Genomic DNA, 19800 nt, shown 5'->3' with positions numbered 1-19800 from the left:
GTAAAGGTGCAATCCAATTGGTCATGTGAGTACAACGATGACAATAACAGCTTAATGTTGACAAAAATTTTTAAAAATAGAATCATTCCCGATACTTTAATTGATATAGGGTGGACAACTGCCATAAACAAGTGTAAATTGTAGAACCAAAGCACAAACTCTTTTGCTGAACCACAACATAGTTCCGCATGGGGATCTAAAAGTCGACTTTCGACTAATCGATTAATCGACTTTTTATGTGATTCCGGGCGATCACGGAATGCGTGAAGTGGTGCAGTGCTAACGTGAGGACATCGAGTGTGAACATCTTTACCGACGGTAAAATTGCCATAAGGGCAATAACAACCAGGGCGGTAAGGTCACGAACAGTCTTGCAGTGTAAGAAGGAGATTAACGCCTTCTCTGAGAATGGCAAAATCCGCATCGTTTGGGTGCCGGGCCATAACGGAGTAAGGGGAAATGAAAAGGCAGACGATTTGGCGGTGAAGGCCAGAGGACTGCCGGCAATAAACTTGACTTACCCAAAGCCTTTCGGGTCGACGCAGACCGAGTTAAGGGAATGGGCAACATTGTGGAACAGTGAAACGGTCGGTAGGACGGCGAAAATCCTATGGGGGGATCCAGATCGTGAAGAGACGAGGCTATTACTGAAAGGAAGTAAGAAGAAGGTCAGTATAGCTATTGGTATCATAACGGGGCACATAGGACTAGGAGCTCACTTATGTTAGATCGGTGCGGCAAGTAATAGCATATGTAGGGCATGCGGGGAAGATGATGAGACGTTGGAGCATTTCCTTTGTCATTGCCCGGCTTTCGCGTCCAACAGATACCGGTACTTAGGTGGAGACACAATATCAGACCTGAACCAACTTAGTGGAGTGGTATTGAAAACAATTAGGGATTATGCAAGTAGCACGAAATTCCTTTTATTTTCTTTTTAGAGTTTACTTTCTAGTTTTTAGAGCGCACAACAAGCCGATTACTGGCTTAGGAGTATGTCCATAGTGGCATGGGGCGGATTAATATATGCACCATCTTTTCAACCTAACCAAACACAACCTAAACTCTCCTGATATCCGACTCAAATTTAATTCCGCCCGGTCTATATTCACATACAGCTGCCATATAGAGCGATCTGCCGATTAAGGGTCTTGAGCCCACAAAAGTTGCATTTATAACGCGATTTCGCTGAAACTTGAAAGGGTGTGTTGCTTTTAGCCTTCCGTCATCATACCTAAAAATGGTTCAGATGAGACAATATTTGGATTGATCTGCCGTTTGAGGGTCTTAAGCCCATAAAGGCCAGAATTAATATCCGATTTCGCAAACATTTTAAACAGTGAGTCATTGTAAGCCTCCCGACATCCGACTCAAATATAGCGCTGCCATATAGACCGATCTTCCAGTTAATGGTCTAAGGCCCATAAAAGCTGCATTTATTATCCGATTTCGCTGAAATTTGAAACAGTGTGTAGTTTTAGCACTCCCGAGATCTGACCCAAATATGGTTTAGATTGGACTATATTTAGATATAGTTGCCATATAGACCGATCTGCCGATAAAGGGTTTGAAGCCCATAAAAGGTTTAATTTTTATTCCATTTTGCTGAAATTTGAAACTGTAAATAGTTTTAGGACTCCCGAGATCTAACCCAAATATGGTTCAGATCGGACTATATTTAGATATTGCTGCCATAAAGGCCGGAGGCCACCGTAGCGCAGAGGTTAGCATGTCCGCCTATGACGCTGGAAGCCTGGGTTCGTATCCTGACGAGACTATCAGAAAAAAATTTTCAGCGGTGGTTTTCCCCTCCTAATGCTGGCAACATTTGTGAGGTACAATGCCATGTAAAACTTCTCTCCAAAGAGGTGTCGCACTGCGGCACGTCGTTCGGACTCGGCTATAAAAAGGAGGCCCCTTATCATTGAGCATTAAACTTGAATCGGACTGCACTTGGAATTTTCATTGGCAAAATTTGCATTTTGCATTTGCCATATAGGCCGATCTGCCGATAAAGGGTATGAAGCCCATAAAAGTTTTGTTGTTTAGGACTCCCGAAATCTCACCCACATATTGTTCAGATCGAACTATATTTAGATATAGCTGCCATATAGACCGATCTGCTGAATCAGGGTCTGGAACACATAAAAACTGCATTTATTACCCGATTTCGTTGAAATTCGAAACAGTGAGTTGCCTTAAACCTATCGCCATCTGACCTAAATTTGTTTCAGATCGGACTATATTTAGATATAATTGCCATATAAAGGGTGATTTTTTTGAGGTTAGGATTTTCATGCATTAGTATTTGACAGATCACGTGGGATTTCAGACATGGTGTCAAAGAGAAAGATGCTCAGTATGCTTTGACATTTCATCATGAATAGACTTACTAACGAGCAACGCTTGCAAATCATTGAATTTTATTACCAAAATCAGTGTTCGGTTCGAAATGTGTTCATTCACCGTTCAGCGATGAGGCTCATTTCTGGTTGAATATAAGCAAAATAAGCAAAATTGCCGCATTTGGAGTGAAGAGCAACCAGAAGCCGTTCAAGAACTGCCCATGCATCCCAAAAAATGCACTGTTTGGTGTGGTTTGTACGCTGGTGGAATCATTGGACCGTATTTTTTCAAAGATGCTGTTGGACGCAACGTTACGGTGAATGAACACATTTCGAACCGAACACTGATTTTGGTAATAAAATTCAATGATTTGCAAGCGTTGCTCGTTAGTAAGTCTATTCATGATGAAATGTCAAAGCATACTGAGCATCTTTCTCTTTGACACCATGTGTGAAATCCCACGTGATCTGTCAAATACTAATGCATGAAAATCCTAACCTCAAAAAAATCACCCTTTATATCGATCCGCCGGTTAAGGGTCTGAGCACATACAAGCTGCATTTATTACCCGATTTCGTTGAAAATTGAAACAGTGAGTTATTTGAAACCTCTCCACATCCGACCTGAATATGGTTCAGATCGGACTATATTTAGATATAGCTGCCATATAGACATATCTGCCGATTAAAGGTCTTAAGCCCATAAAAGCTGCATTTGGTGACTTGTATTAAGCCTCCCGTCATCTGACCATCATATGGTCCAGATCAGACTATATTTAGATATAGGTGTCATATAGACCGATATTTAAGTACATGGTCTTGATCCCATAAAAAGCGGATTTGTTGACCGATTTCGCTGAAACTCTGACTTGAATAAGAGTTCTAGGGAACTGAATCAAATATGATCCAGACCAGCCCCCTTTTGCATATTACTATGGATATGGTAGTGGAGTTATCATAAAAGCTATATAGTTTCTAGTTTCAAGTAAAGGGTGATTTTTTGAGAGCTATAGAAAAGTTTTTCGAAAAAAAAACATAAAATTCAGAAAAATGCTTGAAATCTTTATTTGATCAGCCCCCTTTTGCATATCACTATGGATATGGCAGTGGAGTTATCATAAAAGATATCTAAGTTCGCCACGTTTTTACTAGTTTCAAGTAAAGGGTGATTTTTTGAGAGCTATAGGAAAGTTCTTTAAAAACAAAAACTCATAAAATTCAGAAAAATGCTTGAAATCTTTATTTGAGTCGATAGTACGGTCCATATTATTTCATGTTTTGAAGATTATTTCATGCAAATATTCACCTTGACTGCGTCTCAAATTGTCCATCTGCTTAGTTCAATTTTGACACACTCTTTCCAACATTTCGGCCAAAATCTCACGAATGCTTCAATGTTGTTTTACAGTGCGTCAATTGAAGAGGACTTGTTTGTATAGACATGAGCTTTAACAAAGCCCCACAACATCTACTTTAAAGGTGTTAAATCGCACGAAGTACGACCCAATGATGCCACCAGCCCATAAACCGCACAAAACTGTTACTTTTTCTGAATGCATTGGTAGCTCTTGCAGTGCTTCTGTCTGATCTTCACTCCAAAATCAACAATTCTGCTTCTTTACGTACCCATTCAGCCAATACTGAGCCTCGTCGTTCAATGGAAGAAGCGCGCGATGAACTTTCTTAACAGAGCACGCATTTTGTTAATAAAATAAAAAATAAAAAATTTTTAAGCGTTGTTCGTTAATAAGACGATCCATGGTTAAATTTTAGACCAATCTAAAGATGTTTGGCAGTGAAGCAAAACACAAAACGTGCGTTAACTGTTTAAACCAGTGTTGCCAAAAAGATAATAGCTAAAAAACTCCCCTTTGTATAGAAGATACAGATGCAGATGGACTTTTCTTGTCATTGTACTTGTACATGACTATTAGATGACTATGACATAAAAACTAGGCGTTAAATCTCACGATCTAGGCGCCCAATTGACCGGTCCCGAATCATCTCACGACAGCTCTCACCACTCACAGTTACGTTACCATTCGCATCATCTTTGAAGAAGTACGGTCCAATGATGCCACCAGTCCATAAACCGCACCCAACTGTTACTTTTTCTAGATGCATTGGTAGATCTTGCAGTACTTCTGGCTGACACTACAAAATCGACAATTCTGCTTATTAACGTACTCATTGAGCCAAAAATGAGCTTCGTCCTTCAATGGAAGAAGCGCGCGATGAACTTTCTTAACTGAGGACGCATTTGGATAACAAAAATTCAAAAATTGTTAAGCGTTGTTCCTGTAAGACGATCCATGGTTAAATTATAGACCAATCTGAAGATGTTAGGCAGTGAAGCAAAACACAAAACGTGCGTTAACTGTTTAAACCAGTGTTGCCAAAAAGATAATAGCTAAAAAACCACCCTTTATATAGGAAGTACATCTACAGATGCAGATAAACTTGTATTGTCATTGTACTTGGCACGACTATTAGATGTCATGAAAAAATTCCACGTTTAAAATTTCAGCCAAATAATTGCGCCCCATAGATTCAAATCGGCCGATCTGGTAATATGGGAGCTATATCAGTTTTTAAACTAATTTGGACCATATTTCGAACTGCTGTTGGATGCTTTAGACAAACTTTACGTGCCAAATTTAAGCCTAATCGGATATAAATTGCGCCCTCTATAGGCTCAAAAAGTCAAAATCGAAGATCGGTTTATATGACCGCTATATCAAGTTATGAACCGATTTGAAAACAAACCTCCTTGTGCAACATTTCTGCCAAACCGTATAAGAATTGCGCCCTCTGTAGGCTGAAGAAGTCATGATCCGAGGTCGGTTTGTAAGGCAGCTAATTAGGCTACAAACCGGTTTCGATCATACTTGGCATATGTGTTGAAGATCAAAACCAAAAACACCATGTGCAAAATTTCAGCCTAATCGGATATAAATTGCCCCCTCTATAGGCTTAAAAAGTCAAGATCCAAGATCGGTTTATATGACCGCTATATCAGGTTATAAACCGATTTGAAAACAAAACGCCTTGTGCAAAATTTCAGCCAAGCCGCATAAGAATTGCGCCCTCTGGAGGCTCAAGAAGTCATGGCGCCCTCTATAGGTTCAAAAAGTCAAGATCCAAGATCGGTTTATATGACCGCTATGTCAGGTTATAAACCGATTTGAAAACAAAACACCTTGTGCAAAATTTCAGCCAAGCCGCATAGGAATTGCGCCCTCTGGAGGCCCAAGAAGTCATGATCCGAGGTCGGTTTATAAGGCAGCTAATCAGACTACAAACCGATTTCGATCATACTTGGCATATGTGTTGAAGATCAAAACCAAAAACACCATGTGCAAAATTTCAGCCTAAAGTGCGCCCTCTATAGGCTCAAAAAGTCAAGATCCAAAATCGGTTTATCAAAACATGGGCCATACTTCTTTCGACAGATAGACGGACGGACATGGCTAAATCGACATAGAATATCAAGAGGATCAAGAATGTATGTATACTACTTTGTTGGGTCTCAGATCAATATTTCGGTGCGTTACAAGAGGAATGACGGAATTAGTATACCCCCATTCTATGGTGGAGGGTATACAAACTGAATGTTTTCCCCACGTTCTATATTCCTGAAGAAATTAACCGAATTTCATCATTTAATATTAAAACTAAATATTTTTTAGGTGCTCTTTAATAGGTGAAATGGCGTAAAATTACCCATAAACAAGCATATAAAATGTGTTCATGTTCAACGTGACTTCATATTTATTTTCTTTAATCTCTGCTATAAACAATTTTCTATTTACGAGTATGTTATTCTATGCCAACGAAACGGAGAGCATTCGAGGAGGATGGAGTTCATTTGTAGAACATGTTCAAAACACATGATTGTAGCCTGTCCCCCAGCCCCCTTGTCGCCGCAATCCAATTGCACTACTCCACCTCTTGACAAAATTCTTGAAGTACTTTGAAAACATTTTCCAAAAACAAAAAAACACCAAAGAACCTGCAGCAAGTTTTCATTGTTTTTGCCCAAGGCAAAACAAGAAAATTTGTTCTGACAGGTGGTTGGTTGGTTGCTTCTACGAAACAAAAGAAGAAAAATGCAAAAAAGGCGAAAGAAAACAAAAACAACCGATCCAACCAACAAGTACTCGCACTCCAGTCATACTTGGCCATTAAATAAGTTGAAACTTTGAGCATTTCTTATCGTTTAAATGAAATTTACACATAAATAAATAAATAAACAAAATTGGCAAATTATGTATGCACATACGAGTGCGAGCAAAAGTACAGCTAGACGGACGGACGGACGTATGTACGTACCGACGGATATGACACCCAGCCAAGTCATAGCAGCAACCTAGCAGCGCTCCATCAACGATTACTTGGAATATATGATTTTCTACACCCATAAAGGTGGGGTGAACTGACATCCTCCCTTCCCTCCCCCTCCCCCCTTCATAACCCATACACAACTACACAACTACGGATGTTTATGACAACAAAGCGCAACGAGAAGCTACGTGCAAACTTTTGACTACGTACACTTTATGCCATTATGAATGAGCTCTTCTCATATTCATATTCATTGGAAAATGAGAAAATTTACAATTTCCATGTGTCAGATTGCTCCTTTAAGCTTTCTACTACCAAGGTGTTTGGTTTTTTGAAAACTCTATTTCCTTGTCTGTGGTTTTTTTTTGGAATTCAATTATAAACGTCTAAATTTTCCCATGTTCGGTATTTTATCTCGGTTCTTGCAGAGAGAAAAGAGGAAAATTTTTATTCTTTTGTTTTGTGTTTTCTATCTGCTTGCAACAACACCTTTATTGTGAAATATGGTTGATGACATAAAAAGAAAATTTCATTTTTATTATTTTCATTGTAATCTGTGCGCAATGTTCGTGTTGCATACCTTGAGGCGAAAGTCATGTGATAAGGTCATCTTAGAGCATATGTTGTGGGGTAGAATTGTTGAGGGCATTTAACATTGAAGTGTTAGAAAATCAAAGGAGCTTTGGTTACATTATGATTCACAAAGACACTTAACACTATAGAATAAGAGAAGGAAGATGTTTTCGAGTTCTTCCCAAAGAATCTGTCAGATCGCTTTTAAGAGCCCAATAACTTGTGAGTCCTGACATCCATTAGAGGCCACCGTAGCGCAAAGGTTAGCATGTCCGCCCATGACGCTGAACGCAGAGGTTGGAATTCTGGCGAGAATATTTAAAAACAAGTAAAATCGTGCTAAATTCGGCCGGGCCGAATCTAATATACCCTCCACCATTGATCGCATTTGTCGAGTTCTTTCCCGATATCTCTTTTTAGGCTAACAAAGGACAAAAGAAAAGAATTGCTATAATATTGGAGCTATATCAAGTTATGGTCCGATGTTGAAGACCATAATAGAAGTCGTTGTGTAAAATTTCAGCAAAATCGGATAATAATTGCGCCCTCTAGTGGCTTAGGCAATTCGAGTAAGAATTGTGCCCTTTAGGGGTTCAAGAAGTAAAACAGAGGGTTTCTTGGGAGCTGTATCAGCCTATAAACCGAATCGGACCATATTTGACACCTATGTTGAAGGTCATGGAAGAAACCATTATTCAAAATTTTAGCCAAATCGGATAATGATTACGCCCTCTGGAGGCTCACGAAGTCAAGATCTCAGATCGGTTTATATGGCAGCTAAAGGGTGATTTTTTTGAGGTTAGGATTTTCATGCATTAGTATTTGACAGATCACGTGGGATTTCAGACATGGTGTCAAAGAGAAAGATGCTCAGTATACTTTGACATTTCATCATGAATAGACTTACTAACGCGCAACGCTTGCAAATCATTGAATTTTATTACCAAAATCAGTGTTCGGTTCGAAATTTTGACAAATTTTGTTCAGCGATGAGGCTCATTTCTGGTTGAATGGCTACGTAAATAAGCAAAATTGCCGCATTTGGAGTGAAGAGCAACCAGAAGCCATTCAAGAACTGCCCATGCATCCCGAAAAATGCACTGTTTGGTGTGGTTTGTACGCTGGTGGAATCATTGGACCGTATTTTTTCAAAGATGCTGTTGGACGCAACGTTACGGTGAATGAACACATTTCGAACCGAACACTGATTTTGGTAATAAAATTCAATGATTTGCAAGCGTTGCTCGTTAGTAAGTCTATTCATGATGAAATGTCAAAGCATACTGAGCATCTTTCTCTTTGACACCATGTCTGAAATCCCACGTGATCTGTCAAATACTAATGCATGAAAATCCTAACCTCAAAAAAATCACCCTTTATAACAGGTTATGGACCGATTTGAACCATACTTGACACAGTTGTTGGAAGTCATAAAAAACTAGTCATGCGAAATTTCAGCCCAATCGGATAAGAATTGTGCCCTCTAGTGGCTCAAGAAGTCAAGATTTAAGATCGGTTTATATGACAGCTATATAAGGTTATGGACCTATTTAGACCATACTTAGCACAGTTGTTGGAAGTCATAACCAAACACGTAGCGCAAAATTTCAGCCAAATCAGATAGGAATTGTGCCCTCTAGACGCTCAAAAAGTCAAGACCTCCGATCGGTTTATATGACAGCTGTATAATGTTAAGGACCGATTTTAACCATATTCAACACAGTTGTTGAAAGTCATAACAAAACGCGTCATGCGAAATTTCAGCCAAATCGGATAAGAATTGCGCCCTCTAGTGGCTCAAGAAGTCAAAATTCAAAATCGGTTTATATGGCAGCTATATCAGGTTATAAACCGATTTAGACCATACTCAGCACAGTAGTTGGAAGTCATAACGAAACAAGTAGCGCAAAATTTCAGCCAAATTAGATAGGAAATGTGCCCTCTAGGCGCTCAAAAAGTCAAGACCCCCGATCGGTTTATATGACAGCTATATCAGGTCATGGACCGATTTTAACCATACTCAACACAGTTGTTGGAAGTCATAATAAAACATCTCATGCAAAATTTCAGCCAAATCGGATAAGAATTGTGCCCTCTAGTGGCTCAAGAAGTCAAAATCCAAGATCGGTTTATATGGCAGCTATATCAGGTTATGTATCGTTTTACACCGTACTTAGCACAGTTGTTAAATGTCATAGCGAAACTCCGCACGCGAAATTTCAGCCAAATCGGATAAGAATTGCGCCCTCTAGAGGCTTAAGAAGTCAAGACCCCAGATCGGTTTATATGGCAGCTATGTCAGGTTATGGGCTGATTTGGACCATAATCGACACAGTTGTTAGAAACTATAACAAAATATTGCAACAAAATTTTGCAAGTGGTATTTTGGTATCACTTCCAACAACTGCGCTAAGTATGGTTCGAATCGGTCCACATTTTGATATAGCTGCCATATAAACCGATCTTGGGTCTTGACTTCTTGGGCCTCCAGAGGGAGCAATTCTCGTTCGATTTGACTGAAATTTTGCACGTTGTGTTTTGGTATCACTTCCAACAACTGTGTTAATTATGATTCAAATCGGTTCATAATCTACTAGTATAGCTGCCATATAAACCGATCTTGGATCTTGACTTATTGAGCCGCTGGAGGGCGCAATTCTTAACCGATTTAGCTGAAATTTTGCATGAGGTGTTTTCTTATGATTTTCAATAACTTTGCTAAGTATGGCGCAAATCGGTACATTACTTGATATAGCTGCCATACAAACCGATCCGGCATCTTGACTTCTTGAGCCTCTAGAGGGCGCATTTCTCATCCGATTTGGAAGAAATTTTGTACAACGGCTTCTCTCATGACCTTCAACATACGTGTCTAATATGGTTTGAATCGATCAATATCTTGATACAGCTCCCATATGAACCGATCTCCCGATTTTGCTTCTTGAGCTCCTACAAGGCCCAATTCTTATCGAAATGAACTGAAATATTACACAATGACTTCTGCAATGTTCAGCATTCTTTTATGGTCCGTATCGGACTATAACTTGATATAGCTCCATTCCAATATTCTTTTTCTGCTTAAAAAGAGATACCGCGCATAGAACTCGAAAAATGCAATCCGTGGTGAAGGGTATATAAGATTCGGCCCGGCCGAACTTAGCACGCTCTTACTTGCTTAAATTCTCAGTTGATCGTATTCTTCGCTTTGTGACATCATCATCGGCCTCCCTCTAATTTAAGAGGTCATCCAGGCTTTATTACAATGTTCAGACAGCATTATTCTCCTTTTCGTTATCTTGGGACAGCAGATTGTTATGTTACATTGTCGCAAGATATACCAGCTATCCATAAGGCTGTCTTGGTATTCAGAGACTTAATGAAATACTGTCTGCTTACTGAAGCCAAATGTTTTTGAATGATTAATTTACGGTGTTTGAACCTTCGGAGTGTACCTTGATCCATAGGCTGAATTTAGCATGTAGAATTCGGTGGAGGATACATTACTGTAACTTTTTCCCATATTAAAATATTTACATCTAGTTGTGCTCTCATCTAGAAGCAAAAGCACGTTGCGTTCCTTATCGAAGCCTGACTGACAGATAGAACTTTAACTCCAAATAAAAAAGGGGAATCCCAGAATTTGACATCAATCATGTGTGAGGCAAACCACGGTTAGGTTAGGTAAGAGTGGCAATCCTTTACAGACTCACTTAGACAGTTTTTTAAGTCCATTGTTATACCACAGTAGCGACAGACCAAGGCTTCTGGCAGGAATCGAACCCACGAGCCCTGCACTGGTAATCCAAGCACGCTACCAACTCGGCTACCGGGGCGCCCCAAACCACGGTTAATAGAGGTCCAAAACCGAAAGCACAGCCTGACGGTTAACAGGGGAAACCAGTTAATAGAGGCCCGGATAATCGAGGTTCAACTGTAATTAAAATACAAACTGAGTTAATAACAATAAATTTTTTAAAGGAATTCATGCGGTGGGTTCCCGAGATTCGATCCGGTGGAACTTCGCCCATTTTAACTTGTCATTCTTATCAAATTCTATTTCTACCCAAAAGCCCATGTTTTGGTAAAATATAAGATTTTAACCTATTTCTCACTTTACCATCCCAATTAAATGATCTAATCTGTATTCCCAAACCAGCAATTTTTAGTGCTTTTGTAGCATAGCCGACAACTTTTGCTGGACTATTTGTTTTATTTAATTGTTATTGCACTTTAGACACTCCATTAAAACATTTACTGGGCAATATTGCCTCATTACGTCTACCACAGCCTGCACTTATAGAGGGAGAAAACAAAAAGCAACTCCACCCCACGTCAGCAAGAGGCAAATTGGAATCATTTTTGCGGTTTTCCTAAAATGAACAACGAAATTCAAATGAAACTTCCTTGTGCTTTGCATGGTTAATGTAACAGAAAAGGGCCACAAAAACGAAAACCTTTTCTATGGTTTAAGCCATCTCTGTTCTATGGGTTTTGGATGCCAGTAAGTTGGGTTGAAATGTAACCGAAAATGTCCACCATGAGTTGCTTTACATAAATGCCTCTTTTGTTTTACTTAAAAATTAAGAAGGCCCTTTTTTTGTTGTTAATTCAATTTAGTCGTCTTCATTATGCCATTGGATTTTCATCACTTGGGATGCCTTATTTATGTTACAAAAGCAGTCAGTGTTGCCAATGTTAAACTGATGTTCTTGTTTCAGCACAAGTTTATTTCAATAAAAATATTACAGCATTGATGGGGTAACACTTTACAGACAGGAATTGTGGTCTGGTGGAAACCTTTTTTAAAATTCAGTAGTCCACTGTGCGGCAATGATGCATAAACAAATCCTCCTTTAGATTCGCCTGAGTATTTAACAGTGAGCGGATTTTTTACACGCAGTCCACCAGACCACAACACCATATGGCATAGTAGGACTGTAAAGTGTTCCCTATAGGTTAGGTTAGATTGAAAAGAGTATGTTAATCTGCCCAATGTCACTATAGACATACACCTAAGACAGTAATCGGTTTGTTCTGCGCTCTAAATACTAAAAAAATAATCTTGAAAATGAAAATCTTAGTTAGGAATTCCGTGCTACTTACAAAATCCTTAATTGTTTTCCAAACCACGCCCCTAAGTTGGTTCATGTCTGGTATTGCGCCCCCACCTAAGTACCGGTGTCTGTTAATCGCGAAAGCCGGGCATGGCATAGAAAATGCTTCAACGTCTCATAATCTTCCCCACATGCCCTGCACATGCTATCACTTGCCGCACCGATTTTAGGTAAGTGAGCTAGTTGTCCTATGTGTCCCGCTATGATACCAATAGCTGTACTGACCTCTTTCTTTTTTCCTTTGGTAATACCCTCGTCTTCTTACAATCCAGATCTCCCCATAGGATTTTCGCCGTTCTACTGACCGTTTTGCTGTTCAACTGTGCTACATGTTCGTTCGAAGGCTACCCGCTTAACTCAGACAGCGTCGACCCGAAAAGCGTCGGGTTAACCAAGTTCATTGACGGCAGTCCTCTGGCCTTCACTGCCAAATCGTCTGCTCTTTCATTCCTCTTTACTCCGCTATTCTAAGAGATGGCGTTAATCTCCTTCTAACACTCCAAAACTTTTCGTGACCTCACCGTCCTGGTTGTTATTGCTCTGATGGCTAGTTAACTTTCCGAACACACTCCAGGTCCTTTCGTGAAAACCACACCACATCACGCATTCCGATATCGCTCGGATCACCGCCTGCAGCAGCGTATAATGGCTCAGTCCCTCGGTTCTCAATGTAGGCCCCCCGACCAAATCTGTACTCTAGCTTTGATCCATCCGTGTAACATGATCTTCCAGATGTCAATATTAGGGTTCCGTCAGTCTACCATTGTGCCTCATCAGTGCCTCGCACTCGACCTCAAATGTCGTCTCAGGTATCCGATCGGAAACCTTATTCATTCCTTCCAGGTTTCCTATCGTCGCCTCGATTATATCGCGATGGTATGAGCTGCTCCCATCCTCAATCCATATTCCACACTTAATCTGTATGTCTGTATGGGTCGGATATCTAGAAGTCTCCAGTATCCTAGTGGGCGTGGTCCTCATCGCTGTACAACAAAGAGAGAAAGGAGAAAGTCGTATGGGTGACCACCATAAATGACCTATTACGGATGCTGACTAAGGAGGGATTTGAAGCCGTCTGCTACGCACACGATGTTATAATACTTCTAAGAAGTAAGGATCCGAACGAACTATGCAGAAGGGGCGAAAGGGTTTTGCATATGGCATATGACTGGGCTAGACCCAGAGGTCTCAATGCTAACCCGGAGAATACTGAAATATGCCTGTTCACAAGTAAGACGAAGATGGGCTAATCTAACGCACCACGTTTTCTCAACAAAACGATTTCGATATCTGACAAGGTCCAATACTTAGGTGTGATCTTGGACAGGAAACTGAATTGGAAGTGTCACATTCAGGAGTGTACTGAGAAGGCTCACAAATGTTGGGCATTATGTGGACCGTAGGCTCGAAATGGGGCCTGAATCCGAGGATAGTGCACTGGCTCTACAGGAGTGTGATTAGAGCAATACTTACTTACGCCTCTGTTGTTTGGTGGTCTGCTATGAAGAAAAAGTGCAACATATGGACCATACAACAGGTTCATAGAGCCTGTTGTCTTGGCATAGGCGGAGCGATGAGGACCACGCCCACTAGGGCACTGGAGACTATTCTGGATATTCGACATACAGATTAAGTGTAAGGTAGCCACTGCAGCAATAAGACTTAAGGCGATGGGAGAATAAATGGAGGATGGGAGCAGCTCATACCATCGCGGTATAATCGAGGTGATGATAGAAAACCTAGAAGGAAGGGAAGAGGTTTCCGATCAGATAGCTAAGGTGAACCTTGAAGTCAAGTGCAAGGCACTATTGCCATCGGCACACTCTTGGATTGGTGGAATCCTAGTATTGCCATCTGGAAGATCACATTACATGTATGGATCAAAGCTAGAGAACAGAGTGGGTCTGGGGGTTTGCATTGAGAACCCAGGAACTAAAATCTGTTTTAAGCTGCCTGACCATAATACGGTCCTGCAGGCGGAGATCCGGGCAATCACGGAATGCGTGAAATGGTGTGGTGCTAACGCGAGGGTATCGAGTGTGAACATCTTTACGGATAGTAAAGGGTGATTTTTTTGAGGTTAGGATTTTCATGCATTAGTATTTGACAGATCACGTGGGATTTCAGACATGGTGTCAAAGAGAAAGATGCTCAGTATGCTTTGACATTTCATCATGAATAGACTTACTAACGAGCAACGCTTGCAAATCATTGAATTTTATTACCAAAATCAGTGTTCGGTTCGAAATGTGTTCATTCACCGTAACGTTGCGTCCAACAGCATCTTTGAAAAAATACGGTCCAATGATTCCACCAGCGTACAAACCACACCAAACAGTGCATTTTTCGGGATGTATGGGCAGTTCTTAAACGGCTTCTGGTTGCTCTTTACTCCAAATGCGGCAATTTTGCTTATTTACGTAGCCATTCAACCAGAAATGAGCCTCATCGCTGAACGGTGAATGAACACATTTCGAACCGAACACTGATTTTGGTAATAAAATTCAATGATTTGCAAGCGTTGCTCGTTAGTAAGTCTATTCATGATGAAATGTCAAAGCATACTGAGCATCTTTCTCTTTGACACCATGTCTGAAATCCCACGTGATCTGTCAAATACTAATGCATGAAAATCCTAACCTCAAAAAAATCACCCTTTAAAATTGCCATAAGGGCAATAACAACCAGGACGGTAAGGTCACGAACAGTCTTGCAGTGTAAGAAGGAGATTAACGCCTCCTCTGAGGATGGCAAAATCCACATGGTTTGGGTGCCGGGCCATAACGAAGTAAGGGGAAATGAAGGGGCAGACGATTTGGCGGTGAAGGCCAAAGGACTGCCGTCAATAAACTTGGTTAACCCGAAGCTTTTCGGGTTGACGCAGTCCGAGTTAAGGGAGTGGGCGACGAATGCGCATGAAACATTGTGAAACAGCGAAACGGTCGGTAGGACGGCAAAAATCTATGCGGGGATCCAGATCGCGAGAAGACGACGCTATTACTGAAAGGAAGTAAGAAGGAGGTCAGTATAGCTATTGATATCATAACGGGACACATAGGACTACAAGCTCACTTATGTAAAATCGGTGCGGCAAGATAGCAAGTGTTGGGCACGCGAGGAAGATGATGAGACGTGGGAGCATTTGCTTTGTCATTGCCCAGCTTTCGCGTCTAACAGATACCGGCACTTAGGTGGAGACACAATACCAGACATGTATCAACTTAGGAGAGTGGTATTGAAAACAACTAAGGATTTTGTAAGTAGCACGGAATTCGCAACTTAACATTTTCTTTTTAGAGGTTACTTTATAGCTTTTAGGGAGCACAACAAGCCGATTACTGGCTTAGGTGTATGTCCATAGTGGCATGGGGCGGATTAATATATGCACCGTTTTTTCAACCCAAGGCTTTCTTTTCTCTTACTGCGCTAGGGAGAGATAGTGGACTTATTGAGTATGTGCTCTACACCGTACTCAATAGTCGGTAGGTATGTAGAGCACCTTAATAAATTTGACGAAGGTCTTGATGAAGATACATGGCACATCAGATCCATTAGATTCGTGGCAATCCATCATGCCAGTCAAAGTGTTTTGAAAACAGTATATGGTAAATGGCCCCCTTGCAGGTGTGTAGGGGAAGAGTTACCGCTTTCACCAACAAAAATGTGGATTTGAAGTTCATGTTTGTTCATAGTGCTTTTTGGCCAAATCAAATTACCAAGCTAATTTTTTTTTAACCTTGGCGGCAACACTAGTTTGACATTTATAAGCTGCCTTTCCTTAAGGATTACTGTCAATGACATCTTTCGTGCATTTTTTTTGTGTCTCTGAAAGGGCATGCTTAATATCACTCAAATTTCCCGATGTCGTTGGCCTAGAAAAAACAGAAGCAAACAGAAACAAAACTTTTTCCCCAAAGGAAATGTTGGTTGTTTTTATTTATTTTTTTTGGAAAAACTTTCGCATGACATTCGCGTGTAGACATTTCTCTTTGGCATTTTTGGTTATCCACAAGAATTTCATAAAATTTCCAAGTTTAACAATGAGCCAAAAATAACAACTTTTTGTTAAGATTTTTATTTTCATTTTTATTCTGGAATTGTTTGTCTCAGTGATTAACTTTATCATCTTATCACTGGGTTGCGGTGCCTTGCATGCGTTTGTGTAAGGCTTGAATTAAAGTTTTTGCCGGCTTCTTTTCGACCAACCGTCTTGTCTCCCCGTTGGTGTCAGTGGGAATGTCACAGCCATCATCTTTGTTTTTTTCAATTGTTGATAAAAATTTATAATGAGTTTGTACGACTTCTCTGACTGAAATAAATGACTTGAGGCTATTTTAAGTTTGGTGATTTTTAAAGCTGGTAACTTTTTTCCAGTTTTTGCTTCTTATTCTCGGTAATTAAGCTTTCAACGGTTTGTGGGATACTGGGAACAGTCAATCGTCCAGGGTAATTAAATTCAATTTATTCACTAAAAATCTATGAAAGAATCCATCTAAAATTAGCATTGATCAATAAGAAGAAAGACAATAACAAAAAAAAAAAGGGGAATGAAAGAAATGGAACTGGAAGATTTGGTTTTATGACCTAATAAATTGAAGTGGAGTTTTTAGTTGTTATTATTGCATTAACTTTAAATTAGCCTACCTGTGAGCAATTAAATAGCTTTTAAGTTGTTCATTTTGCTTTTGAGGAGCATTCGATTCTGTGCCATAAAAATCTGTTTGTTCGATTTCCCCTAGTTGCTGCTTATGGGAATGTTGTTCAAAATGGGAATGTAATTGGAGCCATTAAAAATGATCCCTTTTTAGAGTTGGGAGTAATCTTTCAAAGAGGGCTGGCATCAGTGAAACAAAGAAATATAGAAATGCTATTTAAAAAAGATGAGATCTTGAAATTGATTAGATTGCGATAAAATTACATGGCTTTCAAATTCCTCCATGAACAAAAAGAATGAGAAAATCTATGATAGCAAGGCCTTATAAAGGTAATTTAACCATGCCTTTAGGTCTGAAGCGCTTTCAACCAAATTCAACAGTTTACATATTTCTCCCTCCACTTGATCTTTTTATCGAATTTTATCGGCTAGAAGCTCATCCAGTGAGCCCCGTACTCTGTTTGGAAATAATTCTATACTAGCTGGACAGGGCCCGCTCCGCTGCGTCTTCTTTTACTTTATATGGAACAAAACTTTCCTTGAAATTATTTTCGAATATTAAAAAGCTTTTAGTGAAATACCATGCTACGCAAATAGTATATCGCTTGACCAACAGTTTAACAATATAAGTGCGTTTATCTGAATCCCATATGATCTTTATATTGGGTTGCCCAAAAAGTAATTGCGGATTTTTTAAAAGAAAGTAAATGCATTTTTAATAAAACTTAGAATGAACTTTAATTAAATATTCTTTTTTACACTTTTTTTTCTAAAGCAAGCTAAAAGACTTTATTTCAGCCCGATATTCTCATGATGTTCCCCCGACACTTTGCCCTGAAAAAATATCAGCATCGTGCTCTTCTCTCGAATACCATTTATTAAACTCCATTGGTTTTGAGGGGAGTTTACAGGATGAGGCATCCTACAAAACACAAGGCCCCAAAATTGATTACCAAATTAGTTTTCTAATCTCAACTAGCTTTCATTTGAGCCACATATTGGCAGGGTCGAAAAATTTTGACCCTTTAGGGGGGTGTTTTGGGGAAGGGGTGATGCCTAAAATACGGGGTCCTACATTTGAATATCAAATTCGTATTCTACTCCCAAATACCTTTCTTTGAGCTCCATATTGCGATGGTCAGTAAAAAATTGCTTTTTGTGGGATATTTTTTGGGAAAGAGGTAGACCCCCAGAAAATTGGTCCCGAGAGTGGGTATCAATTCTTGCTCTACCCCCTAATACTTTTCATTTAAGCCCCACATTACGGTCAACTTAATTAAATGTTTGAAGATTATTTCATGCAAATGTTGACCTGACTGCGTTGCAAATAGTCCAACCATCCCATTTTGGCATACTCTTTCCAACATTTCGGTCGATATCTCACGAATAAATGCTTCAATGTTGTCTTACAATGCGTCAATTGAAACGGACTTGTCTTTATAGGCATGAGCTTTAACATAGCCCCACACAAAAATAGTATAAAGGCGTTTAAGCGCACTATCTAGGTGGCCAATTAACCGGCCCCGATTGTAAAATAAAATATTCACCGAACTCGCCTCTCAAAAGGTCCATTGTTACGCGTACTGTGTGGCTTGTGGCACCGTCTTGTTGAAACCACTTGTCATGCAAGTCAAGCTCTTGCATTTTGGGAAAAAAAAATTTAATGTCTTCTCACGATAGCGCCTCACCATTCACAGTTACGTTACGATTCGCATCATCATTGAAGAAGTACGATCCAATGATGCCACCAGCCCATAAACCGCACCAAACTGTGATATTTATACCCACCGCCGAAGGATGGGGGTATATTCATTTTGTCATTCCGTGTTGCAACACATCGAAATATCCATTTCCGACTCTATAAAGTATATATATTCTTGATCAGTGTAAAAATCTAAGGCGATCTACACATGTCGGTCTGTTGAAATCATGCTACAGTTTTTAAAAATAGAGATATTCAACTGAAATTTTGCACAGACTCTTTTTTTGTCCATAAGCAGGTTAAGTGCGAAGATGGGCTATATCGGACCATATCTTGATATAGCCCCCATATAGACCGATCCGCCGAATTAGGGTCTTAAGCCCATAAAAGCCTCATTTATTTTCCGATTTTGCTGAAATTTGGGATAGTGAGTTGCGTTAGGCCCTTCGACATCCTTCGTCAATTTGGCTCAGATCGGTTCAGATTTGGATATAGCTGCCATATAGACCGATCCTCCGATTTAGGGTCTTAAGCCCATTAAAGCCACATTTATTATTCGATTTTGCTGAAATTTAGGACAGTGAGTTGTGTTGAGCCCTTGTACATCTTTCGTCATTTTGGCTCAGATCGGTCCAGATTTGGATATTGGCCATATAGACCGATCCTCCGATTTAGGGTCTTAGGCCCATAAAATCCACATTTATTATCCGATTTTGCTGAAATTTGGGATAGTGAGTAACGTTGGGCCCTTCGGCATCTTTCGTCAATTTGGCTCAGATCGGTCCAAATTTGGATATAGCTGCCATATAGACCGATCCTCCGATTTAAGGTCTTAGGCCCATAAAAGCCGCATTTATTATCCGATTTTGCTGAAATTTGGGTCAGTGAGTTGCCTTAGGCCCTTCGACATCTTTCTTCATTTTGGCCCAGATCGGTCCAGATTTGGATATTGGTGCCATATAGACCGATCCTCAGACTTAGGGTCTTAGGCCCATTAAAGCCACATTTATTATCCGATTTTGCTGAAATTTGGGTCAGTGAGTTGCCTTAGGCCCTTCGACATCTTTC

General features: G+C 40.0%; 1 protein-coding gene across 5 annotated transcripts in view; it reads left to right on the top strand.

Moving 5' to 3' along the window:
* Window positions 1-19800, top strand: part of LOC106088861 (uncharacterized) — a 431599-nt gene that overhangs the window by 34950 nt on the left and 376849 nt on the right. The gene's annotated exons all lie outside the window — the stretch shown is intronic.

The sequence above is a fragment of the Stomoxys calcitrans genome, chromosome 2 (assembly GCF_963082655.1).
Source record: "Stomoxys calcitrans chromosome 2, idStoCalc2.1, whole genome shotgun sequence".
Taxonomy (NCBI): domain Eukaryota; kingdom Metazoa; phylum Arthropoda; class Insecta; order Diptera; family Muscidae; genus Stomoxys; species Stomoxys calcitrans.
Note: the sequence above shows the minus strand (reverse complement) of the source record. Positions and strands in the feature narration are given on the sequence as shown.